This window comes from Callorhinus ursinus, unplaced genomic scaffold, assembly GCF_003265705.2.
Source record: "Callorhinus ursinus isolate GAN/ISIS: 27379988/994484 unplaced genomic scaffold, GSC_fseal_2.0 scaffold128, whole genome shotgun sequence".
NCBI lineage: Eukaryota > Metazoa > Chordata > Mammalia > Carnivora > Otariidae > Callorhinus > Callorhinus ursinus.
Genome location: NW_027397190.1, coordinates 415,416 through 427,401, shown reverse-complemented (window position 1 = coordinate 427,401; position 11,986 = coordinate 415,416). Strand labels below are relative to the sequence as shown.

At 52.7% G+C, this 11,986-nt stretch overlaps 1 protein-coding gene across 3 annotated transcripts in view; it reads left to right on the top strand.

Annotated features, from left to right (window-relative positions):
* The first annotated feature begins 1,533 nt into the window (after nucleotides 1–1,533).
* The window catches only part of KCNG2 (potassium voltage-gated channel modifier subfamily G member 2), a 71,871-nt gene continuing 61,418 nt past the window's right edge, over nucleotides 1,534–11,986 (top strand). The window contains exons 1-2 of one of the 3 annotated variants that reach the window (XM_073890131.1): nucleotides 1,559–1,602; nucleotides 2,944–3,151. The gene's annotated coding sequence lies outside the window, so the exon portion shown is untranslated. Of the gene's footprint in view, nucleotides 1,603–2,015; nucleotides 2,206–2,943; nucleotides 3,152–11,986 lie in introns of those variants that run through there. The other 2 variants (XM_025860245.2, XM_073890132.1) reach the window with 2 other exon arrangements.

Genomic DNA, 11,986 nt, shown 5'->3' with positions numbered 1-11,986 from the left:
TTCCGAGAGGCTTTCAAGAAAGTCTCCGCGGATACCTCCCAAAAAATTCAGGAGATGTGAGTTGCTGGACCGGTCTAGATGGGAGGCAGATTGCGCTGGCCCCACGGTCAGGCCCAGGTGAACCGACCAGCGGTCAGCAGCACATCCCAGGCAGAGCCCAGTGGAGCCCAGGGCCCAGGCTCAGCCCCGCTCTGTCAGCAAGGACAGCACCCAAGCCTTGGACAAACAATTTTCCTCTGGCTCAAGGTGAGGAACGAGCTAATATGTCACATGATACGATTAAATTTTCTGAGACATCTAATTTTAAAGAACCAAATGACTGAAAATTATGGATCAGGAAAGATAAAAAAACAACTAGATCTAGAGATTTTTTTTGACTAAAAGGCCAGGGTTGACAAAATGTGATGTCCTGCAGAAGAGGCTTGGCACACAGGGGTGGAGTGTGGGGCCCCTCTGCAGGGCACAGTCCCCGCAGCCCAGAGACCCCGTCAAAGGCGCAGCCAGGGTGCAGGGGGTGTGGAAATGTCCTCCTGGGAGGACAGGCAAGGGTCGGGGTCACTTGAGTCTGAGAAATCACGTATCCACCACACCCCCACCTAGGTAATCAGCTACCAGCTGTTGGGCCATCCCGCTGAGAACTTTCTGAGAATTATCTTGTTTGCTTATTTATGTTTTAATGCGTTTTCTCCCGGTGGGCAAGGCCTCCTCGGCCTGGGCAGCAACCATATCCATTCTGCCCTGGGGGCACGTGCTCCAGAAGAGAGGTTCTGTTAGACCTGAGGGGGACTCCGCTAACAAACAGAGCTGTCCCAGAGCCATCATTCCCATGGGAGAGGTGGTCTTTCACCCGTGGGGGGCCAGGCTTCTCCGGATCCGAAATTCAATGAGTGTTTCTATGGAGAAGAAAACTCCCTTCCAAGGTTTCCACGTTCAGACTCAAGCTGGGAGGAACACTTCCTTCCTGGAAATGCAAGCGATGAAACATCTCCTTACCAGAGCTGTGCCAGTCGTCCAAGATCCACGACACAGACGCCACCGGCACACGAGCCCCCGACAGCGGCTCCCTGGACGCCGGGCCGAGCGTCTCCAGACTCCCGTGCCTTCCCCAGGGCTCTCAGGGCCGCGCCCAACGGGACAGCCCCTGGTTCTGCCTCTTTACCACAGGGTTGCTTCGGGGTACGGTGAGGAGGGATGCGGGCGGGGGGTGGGGATCTCTGCTTCTGGAGCCGCCGCGATGTGTGTGTGTGTGAGCGCGCGCGTCTGGGAGTGAGCGTGAGCGCGTGGGCCGGGAGCGGTGCGGAGAGCGGGGTCCGCGCCTCGGATGCCCCGAGCGCCCGCTCCAAGTGGACACAGCCCCGAGCTCCGGGCTCCGGCCCGCCGGCCGCGCCCGGGTGTCTGCCCGCCCCGGGGACCTGCGGCCGGGCGCGAGGGGGCGCCGCGCCACCGCCGCCGGGCGGATCGCCGGGGCCGAGCGGGGCCGGGGGCGGCGCGCGGGGCGGTGCCGGACTCCGCGGGCTGCCAGCTCCGGAGACGCCGCGCTCCGCCCCGAGGAGGCCGCGGCCAGGCGAGCGGAGCGGGGGCCCTCGGAGTCCCAGCCCCGAGGTAAAGTTGCGTGCACGGTGGAGCCGGGTCTGCACCGGAGGGTCGCGGGGCAGAAGCGGGGGCTGGTGAAGAGGCAGGAGATCTACACCTGGGGATCGTGGGGACGGAGAGCGGGGAGTGTCGACAAGGGAGGGTTCCTCGCAAGAGAAGGGACAAGGGGGCGCGGCGCGGAGGAGATGTCTGCGTTGGAGTCTCTCTGGGCCAAAGCGGGGCAAGGGGCAGGGGGTGTCTACACCGAAGGGGCCGGGGCCGGAGCAAGGCAAGGGGGGCGCAGACGACCGTCCCGACGCGGCGCTGGTCCCGCGTGCACACTTGCTACTCGGTTGTGCCGTGGAGTGGGGGCAACGGAGATTCGGGGGGCACTTGAAGCGCCCTCCCAGCGCCCAGGGCCCCCGGAGGAGGGGCGGGCTGTGAGGAGCGCCGCCCCCCAGACCCCCGCCGAGATCCGCGTCCCCCCGCTGGCCGGCTGGCCCCCAGGGGGAGGCGCGCGCGGGCTCGGGCCTCTGGGTGCGCTTCCATGGAGGTCTGGGCGGCCGCAGCCGCAGCCGCAGCCCGGTTCCTGCCTCCGACCCGTCTGTCCGCGTCGGATCTGCCGGAGCCCAGGTGAGAGGAAGGGCGGGAGGGGCAAATTGGCGTCCGCCATCCAGGGGGTGACCAGGGCTCCCCCTGCTCTCGCCCCCGCTTGAGAGGTGGGCGCACCCGGCTCGAGCGAGGAGGCGGCGGGACGTGGGCGGGACGCTTGGCTCGTGGGCGCCCTTTCCTCGCCTCTTCCTGCCGCCCCTCATACCCACCCCTGCGCGCCTCACACGTGCACCTGACACGCATACCCCTTACGCAGGCGCGCACCTCGCACACTCACACCTTACACACTCACGGCCCTCCTCCAGCCCTGCCTTCTCTGGCTACCCGGGGCGCAGACCTGACTGGTGAGGGGGTCCCGGCTCAGTTAGCCGCGAATTCTGCAAACTCAGGAGCAGCCCGAGCTGGCCGAGGGGCCTCACACACTCGCGCGCGGAGAACAGATCCGGGGCGGGGGCGGAGGTGGGGGGCGCGCAGCTAGCGGCCGGGGGTCAGCCCCGGGAGGGGAGCGCTGAGGCGTTCCGTGCGCCTGCGCGTGTTTGTGCTCTGGCGGTTTGGGGGTGACCGTGGAGCCCCCTCCCAGCCTGCCTTGTTCCAGAGGGTTCGGTTTCTGGTTTCTGGCTGTCGGAGCAGGGCCACGGTCAGGGACCCTTACTCCCTTTATCACCTGGACTGAAACCCCAGCCCAGAGCTTGGGCTTGAGTTCCCTGAATTCTACTTGGTCTTTAGAATTCCAAAAAGTACTTCTTTTCCCTGTCCCAGGCCTCCCTTTCTCCTCCCTCTTCCTTGGGCTGCAAAAACCCATGGTTTCCTCAAGTGTGTGCTCAAGGCCAATGTTTGGACCGAGTAGCAGTTGTAAAATGGATTCTGACTCTGCTGGTGCGTCTCGGAATGGCTGACTTCCTTGGACCAACACAAGTGGGAGACCGGTTCGTCCCAGCCCTGCCGAGGGACAGCTGCTGAAAAGGAGGTTAGTTAGGTGAACCCTCCAAGGTCGTCCTGTGCACAAGGAACGAAGGCCCAGTGGAGGAAGTCATGAGATCCGTGAAATCCAGGCGGGGTCCCACAAACCTCAGACAGGCTGAAGCAGAAGAGAGGCTGTCCTGTCTGCACCTGGTCTGTAGGATCGTGGTGCGCGGATCGTGGTGCGTGGGTCGTGCTGCGCAATCTGCTGCTGCTCTCCGGAGGCTTCCTTTATTAATAATTCCCAGTTAGTCAAGGGGATGGAATTGCTCTGGGTTCTCTTAAACTGTGAATTGGGGGAGGGGGTGCATTGGGGCCCATTTGGGGGATGACATCCACTTGGCTGTGGTTCCCTGGTGCGTACCAGCCACGCAGGTACAAAGAATTATAGGCTATGGCTAAGAAAAGACATTTGTATTTTAATTGGAGACAGGTTAGGAAAACAACTTTGAGATTCTTTCCAAGGCCGGTGCCAAATAGTGTTCCGATCCCTTTCCTTTTACAATGTATATATTCCACTTTGCAAAAGTTTTTTTTAATACCTTGAGATTTCCATAATTCAAGAAAAAATTGGGTGTTTTTGTGGGCATGGGAAGAAAAGGAGGGAAGCGCGTTGTTAGCTGGCACCAAAGCGGGAGGCTGTGCAGTTTTTCTGTTCTATGCCTGGCACGGAGTCCCGCGCATGCCACATGCTCCGAAAATATGAGCTGGTTGATGAATTGTTGGAGTTATATTAAGAGTTTCTACCTGGTGTATGGCTGGGAGTGGCATTATTGTAATTACAGGTGTATGTGCCACAAATAGTAGGTCGTGTAGAACACATGGGTTGGTAGGGAATGATAAAATTCTGGGGTTTGCCCGGCAAAAGCAGGTGGGGTCTGAGTGTCTTGGGAGGATTTGGCAGCCAAGGGCTCGGCAGCTTCTTCCTCCCCCGTCCCATGGTTCCGGCTGCTCTTCGGAAGCAGCGCCTCTTACTCAGGCGGGAGGGCAGGACTGGCTTGAGCAGTGTTTGGAGTGGGAGGGCGCTCTCAGCTTCTGCAGCAAGTGCGGATATGAGGGGGTGGGAGTGAAGGGGAGCAGATGGGGCCGCGCCAGGGTGTGTGTGTGTGTGTGCTGGGAGGTCGGGAGGCCACCGCAGGACAGCCAGCTGCGAGAGGACCCTGCTGCAAGACGGGGAAGGTGGGCTTTTCCAGATGAGATGGCACAGGGGTCCGAGAAGCATGGCCACGTGTGTCTGAATACCTGAGCCCCTGTGTACTAACAGGCACTTTCACCAGGAATCGGGATATTTGAGGGCTGGAGCCCCCGGTGCCTGGCGGCTGGCTCAAGGTTGGACTGAATAAGGGCAACATCAGGGAGCCCCAGGCTGGGAAGAGGATCAGCTGAACGGTGAGGTGAGGGCCGGCTCATGGCGCCTGGCTCTCCCTTTTCATGGAGGGGGCCCTGGAACCTGTCAGGGATGCTCCTAGGCCCCACCCAGCCTCCTAGTAAGCCACTGATGTGCACTGCAAAGCTTGAGAGGCGTTAAAGAGATAGGCATCCAGCACTTTCTTTCCCTGGGCTCTGAGGCTGGCTCCTGGCTTGGCATCTCACCTGTGGACACCTGCAGCCTTTCCTGGGCTCCTTTAACAAGCAGGTTTGTCTGTAAGAGCCAACTTAAGTCAGAAACCACCTTGAGACACAAGCGAATCAAATGTCAAGTGGAAACAGGTCCCCAGAGGAAGACTGCAGAGGGTCTGCTCAGAGTCACAGACCTTCTGAAAGGAACTGTATGAACAGCCTGGTTTACCTGAAGCTTCTTGTTATTAATACCCCCTAAGAACTAAAGGTGCACGTTCCTGTGAAGGCCAGTGCAAATGTCCTGGGCCTCGTGGGCCAGGAGATGTTGGCAAATTCTTTGACTGCTTGTGTTTTCTGATTTCTCCCACAGGAGATGAGAAGGCAGGACTGAGCCATGCCTTAGCTTTCTGATTTTCAGAGGAGGAACTTGTATCGTGAAAAGGGAAGTAATATATTCACTCAAAATGGAAATACCCAATATTTTAATTTGATTGTATGTTTAGGAAAAGATTAATTGAAGTGTAATGTATAAACAGTACAGAAGACTTTTATGTTGCTCTTTTCAATTAACAAAGCTAAGACAATGAGAGAGAATTCACAGAAATGCACGTGGCCCAGCTCCCAGTGGTACTCCTGAGGGGCCGGACTCTGCCCTTCGCCTCCTCCTGCCCAGGACAGGGCAGCTGGACGTCGTGGCATCTCTTGATTTAGCAGTCTCTCCCATTGGCCATCAGGGGCACCTGCGCTCCAGGCCACACCTGCTCGGTGCCAACCCTCAGCTCAGTCTCCTTTGGACAAGCTGCGTGGTAAGGAAGACAGACAGTGGCCCGATCCCAGGGTGGCACTTCCCAGAATTTAATGAATTTCCGGGGTGTTTTTAACCTTCTCAGAGGTTTGAATGAACTTTAAATCTTAGACTTGAGTAGCATCAGGCACATGAAATCGAAGGCGAGCGTTCCGGGGCCCTGCAGAACCTCAGATACCGTCAGGCAGTTTTTACTCAGTTCTGTCTTGAAGAGGCAGATTTGTTTCTGCACAGGATTAGCACCAGTGGGAGAGGCCGTCTGATGGTCTCACACCTGCCTGGCCCCAGCAGGACTTGGGGAAGGGGTGGACAGAGGGTCTGGCCCCAGCTGGTGTGCCCCTGGCTGGCTGTCCCCACTCTCGCCCTTGGCCCCCGAGAGCCGTGAAATCAACGCGTCGGGTTGATGCCTGCTTCCGGGCCACACGCCCGCAGGTTCGGTTTGATGGGTCCGGTGGGGCCCAGGGATTCAGATTCTCAATACGAATTCTGAGTAATTCTTATCATTTTGAAGGTTGGAAATGCTGGTTTGGGTTGGAACTGGCATCTCTGTAATGAGATAGAGAAGAGAAACTATCAGAATTTCCTATCTCACAGGTGTGGTTTTGTGTGTTCTGGGCCACAATATAAAATGTATTTATTACTGTGAGTTTACAGTAATGGACAGCCCCCATCCAGACTGTTTATGTCTTGAGGCACCCAGGTCTGTCTCTGAGTGAGTTTAGCTAGGTGTAGAAATTTCCAAATGCTCTTAGTTAGGAAGCCCAGGCTGGGCCAGGGCGCTGAGGTCAGGCCTGGCTGCACTTTGGCCCCTGCCCTTGCTGAGGGGCGCCTGGCAGGCTCCCCACCCCAGAGTCTTCCTCCCTCAGTTTGCACCCAGGGGTGCCCAGCCATCCCCCTGCGCAGAGTCGCGTGTGTGGCCCAGTGGGTTTCTCATCATGCCCCAGAGAAGACATGCAGACCCATGTCTGGTAAAAGCTATGCATGAATACACGTATATACACAAGCCTGGTGGGCAGGGGAGAACAGGTTCCCTTCCTATTTCCTTTCTTTCGAGTTTTAGGGTGTGGAGGAGATGTCTTCGTGTGTAGATTAATGGGAAAATAAAGTGCATGACAAGTTTTATATCTGTGTATTTTATTTAACATCCTAGCAATTAATGCAATCGAGTGAAATGCTTTGGTGAAATAAAATGCATTAAAAATTAATGCTCGTTATGTAGATTAGCTAGTCATAGGGAAACAGTCCTCTTGGTATCTGTGAGATTCAACTGTGGGGTCGGGAGGATGCGGCGCGCCTGTCTTCTGGGCCGCTTTTCTGGAGCATTTATCACAGCTCACGTTCATTTGGCTGGTTCACGTTTCCTTCAGGAAATGGACAGTTTCTGACCATGAACAAATTTCCTTGATTATTTCCACCAGAAGAAGAAAAAGGCACCTTTTAGATGAGAAAGGATAGTAAATATATGTACCAGCTTCTTCAATACTCAAGAGATTAGAAATAGAACAATTCTAGCATCTGGAGAAGATGCAGGTGTAGGAGCTGGTGGGCAGCCCTTAGGACAAACGAGTCCACCCTTCTCCTCTGGTAGTCATGACGTGTTGTTTTCCTAGGGAGCCAGCAACATTGGCAGGTTTGTGGAGTGCATGCACACACGCATGAATACACGTATACACAGACACACACGTGCGTGCATGAATGCATGTATATACACAAGCCTGGTGGGCAGGGGAGAACTTAGTAAGAGTCACCAGGCATGTCCTGACGAGCAGATGCTAATCCAGAGCTGACTCAGGGCTGACGAGACTCCCAAATAAAGTCCCCAGGGAGGGTCTGACCTGCAGGGTCTGAGCTGGGCGGTCTGTGTGTTGGTGTCTTGTTCACATCCGTCTTCCAGATGTCTTTATGGTGGGGGGATGTCAGTGGCCTGAAAACACCTCCCGGGGCGACTTTGAGCCTCGTCCCTGCTGAGTGGTGGGAGCCTGTCTCCCAGGACACATCTGCCTCTGAGGGCTCGGTCATCTCCCGACATGAAGGGCTGCCTGAAGAAGCCATTCATCTGTGCCTGAGGGACTGGCTGGCCTCTCCTGGGCCCTGCACGTGGTGGTTCTGCCCTGAGGCGGTGTGGCCAGCAGCCTTGCCTACCTCATCGGTGGCTTGGGGCCTGTTGCACTTCGCGGGACCTCAGGGGTGTCTCCTGAAATGGGTTCAGCCAGCCCCTCTCTCATTGCCCCCGGCCCTGGGCAGTGGGAATTATTCTGGGATCTTTCAGACATGCCCTCTACCCCCAGTCAGGTCTGGAAAAGAAAGCCCTCAGAATCGGGGATGTCTGTCACCTCTCGGAAGTTGGCGCTGATGGAAACCCAGGACATGGGTTCTCTGGTCCTTGCAGCATTTCCAGCCAGGGTGGAGTCGCCCCTCGCTCCACCTTCTGGGACCGGCACCTCCCTTGAGACCGTGTGGTGACCCCCTTTCAGGCTGCGACCAGAAATAAGGGCTTGAGAGCCTCCTCAGGCAAGTGAAGGTGAAAACTGTGTTCTCTCTCTCATCAGTTCAAGACTGACAGCTCCCCACACATGTGCTGCTTTGGGGCCAGAATTAGAAATTAATAATAAATGGGGGTTTTGCATCATTTTCTTTTCTCTTGTCCCTCCCCATGGCTCGATGCTCTGTGTAGGGTGTCAGGCTGCCCCCAGGGCTGCACTCCCTCACCTATTTTTAAGTGAAAGATCAGAATTAGAGCCAAGGAAGATAAGGAGAGTGGCCCAGACCCACGTGCCTCGCCTGGCCTTCCTCGGCACAGCGGCTCTAGGCCTGCAAACGCACAGGTGTGGCTCTTGTTCTCTCCTCTTCCTCAAGGAGGGCCTCCGAGGGGACCATTCTGTGAGGACTGTATGCACGGGGGATTTTGAACGGGCCACGTGTCTTTCCTTACATCCCGTGAGACACTTCCAGAACTTCCCCAGCATCCCCACTTGCCCACAGGCTTCGTCACCTGAAAGAGCACAGGGCTCCCTCGCCAGGGACGCATTACAGGGCTTCTGAGCTTTACAACCTCTTTGCACACATCACACACTTAGCTTTCACGAAGGTCCTGAAGCAGTTGTGTTCACTGCGTTTTACAGATAAACATCTTGAGTAATGAGCTCAAGGCCACACTTCTCCTAAGCAAATGATTAGGACATATTTCCGGGCTCAAAATCCCTCTTCCCAGCTTGTCCCAGGACCAGACGGCCCCCTTCCCTCTTGACTGTTCTCCATCCTCTGCACCCTGGCAGCACTTTGGGTGTTGGGCCCACAGCCCCTCATGTGGCTGGCTCTCCTCACATCACAGCCAGAAAAGCTGGTCCTGGTTGTGGTGCCCCAAATCCGATCCTGGGTCTGCACTTGAGAGCCTGGTGCCATCCGCCTCCAGCCCCACACAGCTTCCGGGTATTCCATCCTAACCCTCACTCACAGCTGGGAGGACACTCACGTCCACTGACTCATCTTCTTCATGCGGTGCTCCATGGCATCCTACCCTAGAATAGGGGCTGGTCACCTCTTCTAGAAAACACAAGAGCTTCACCCAGTGACACTAACTGTGCTGGCCCACCCAGGTCATGGGATTTCACAAAAGCCTTCCTCCCTGTCTCCTTCACTGCTCTGGGTTTCAGACTCCTCCTCCCCACTGTGGGGACCCAGCCTGCAGGGCTGGTAGGGCCCTGAGCCCATGGCCAGTGTCCGTGCCCCAGGCAGGCACCTGTGTTCAGGCCAACCTGGTCCCATGATGCTCACTCAGTCAGCCTTGGGTGGCTGTCCTGTTCCGGGGCTGAAACAAGCCCCCGCCAGTCTCAAATCAATATAACTTACAAAATGGTATTAATTCTTTTAAAACTCCTAAGAAAAGAAATCTTCAGGCCTAGGCAATTTCACTAGAAAATTCTACCGAACATTCAAAGAAGAGTTAATTCTATCAAGCATTCAGCAAAAAGGAGGCAATTCCTAACTCACTTTATGAGGTTAACATTACCTGGAGACCACACTAGAAAGCACAAAAAAGAACTACAGATCAATATTTTTCATGAACTTAGACACAAAATCCTAAACAAAATATTAGCAAATTGAATCCAGTGATGTATAAAGTTGCTGGACCAGGTGAGATTTATTCCAGATGTGCAAGGCTTGTTCAACAGTCAAAAATCAGTCAGTATAATCCACCGTATCCACAGAAGAGACATAATATCACATCAATTGATACAAAAAAAGGCATTTGATAAGATCCAACACCCACCTATAATAAAAACTCTCAGAAAACTAAAAATAGATATTCGACTAGATAAAGAGCATCTACAAAAAATCCAAAGCTAATAACATACATAAATGAAAGGCTGAATGTTTTCCCCCTAAGATCAAGAACAAGACAAAACTGTCCACCCTCATCACTGTTACTCAACCTAGTACTGAAAGATAAAACAAGAAAAGGATGTAAAAGGGGTATAGGTCAGAAAAGAAGAAATATAGCAATCCCTATTTGCAGATAGCATAATTATCTATGTAGAAAATTCCAAGGAATGTTCCCCAAACCTCCTAAACAAATGGAAAGACATACCATGTTCATGGATTGGAAGACTCTATATAGTTTGTTTTTTCTCCTCAAATTGATCTGTGGATTTAATAAAATTTCTATCACAATCCCAACAAGAATTTTTGTAGATACGGACAGCTTATTCTGAAATTCATATGGAAAGGCACGAGCTCTAACATACCTAAGACAATCTTGAAAAACAAGAATAAAGTGTGAGGTCTTACGACCCTATGTTAATGTTCACTATCACGATCCAGGAGCCGGGACCCTGTGATGCTGGCAGAAGGACAGACAAATGCACAGAACAATGGAACAGAACACAGACCCACACCAGTCTGTCCACCTGATTTTTTTCCTGGTCTTGTGTCCAGCTGATTTTTAACAAAGTTGTGAAACCAGTTCAGTGGTGGAAGCAGAGCCTTTACAACAAATAACAGCTGAGCAATTGTTCATCCATAGCTGGGGAAAAAAGAACCTCATCCTTAACCTCACACCTTATATAAAAATTAACCTAAAAATGGATCACATTTTAAGTGTAAAATGTACAGCTATAAGACTTTTAGGAAAAAAATTGGAGAAAACCATTTGGATCTAGGGTTAAGCAATCAGTTCTTAGACTTAACACCAAAAGCATGATCCATAAAAATTGGCTTGATAAATTTGACCTCATCAAAATTAAAACCTGCTCTTCAAAGGACTGTTTAAGAGCATGATGGGAAAAGCTGAAGTGAGAGAAAATATTTGCAAACCGCACATCCAGTAAAGGATCAAAATCTATACTATATTAAGAATTCTCAAAACTCAATAGCAATCCCCCCCAAAAAAACCCCACAAATAAAATATACAACTAAATGAGCAAAATATGTGAAAAGATATTTCACTGAAGAGGATATACAGAGGATGGATGAAAAGATGTCCAACATCATTAGCCATTAGGGAAATGCACGTCAAAACCATAAAGAGATATCACTGTACACTTATCAAAGCAACTAAAATAAAAATATATATATACCAAATACTGACGAGGATGTAGAGAAATGATCTCTCATACATTGCTGGTGGGAATGGAAAACGGTATGATCACTCTAGAATATTGCTTGGCAGTCTCTAATAAAATCAGTCATGGAGTTAACATATGACCCAGCAGTTGCTCTCCTGGGCATTTATCCCAGAGACATGACAATTTACATGCACTCAAAAACCTGTACACAACGGTTTATAGTAGTTCTGTTTGTAATAATCAAGAACTGGATGCAACCCACCTGTCTTTCTATGGGTGGATGGTTATACTGAAGGACGTCTTCCCCCATGGAACACTGCTCAGCACTGAGAAGGAGTGAGGTATTAATACACTAACAGTTTGGATGAATCTTCAGGTAATCACGCTGCATCAAATAGGCCAATCTCTAGGTAATCATTGTAATGATTCCAATTTATATAATATTCTTGAAATGACAAAATTACAGAGATTGGGAACAGATTAGCAGTTGCCAGGGGTTAAGGAGTCGGGGAGAGGGCGGGACCTGGGTTTCAGGGGGGACCCTGGTGGCGATGGATGTCTTCCCTCTGGGCTGTCAGTGTCAGCGTCCCGGTGGTTGTAACACTGGGGCAACCAGGAAAAGGAACACGAATCTCCTAATATTGTTTCTTCAACTGTATAGGAATCCACAGATATTTCAAAATAAGTTTAATCTTTAGAACATATGTGCAAATATTTCATATAAAGGCTTAGTAAAAGTTCTGGACAAATATGTCACCTTGAAAGTCACCATGAAGATTGGATTGGATTTGAAGGGCGGGTAGAGGTGGAGGTGGACCGTCCCCTGTAGGTGCCGTTGAAGGGCAGGTAGAGGTGGAGGTGGACCGTCCCCTGTACGTGCCGTTGAAGGGAGGGTAGAGGTGGAGGTGGACCG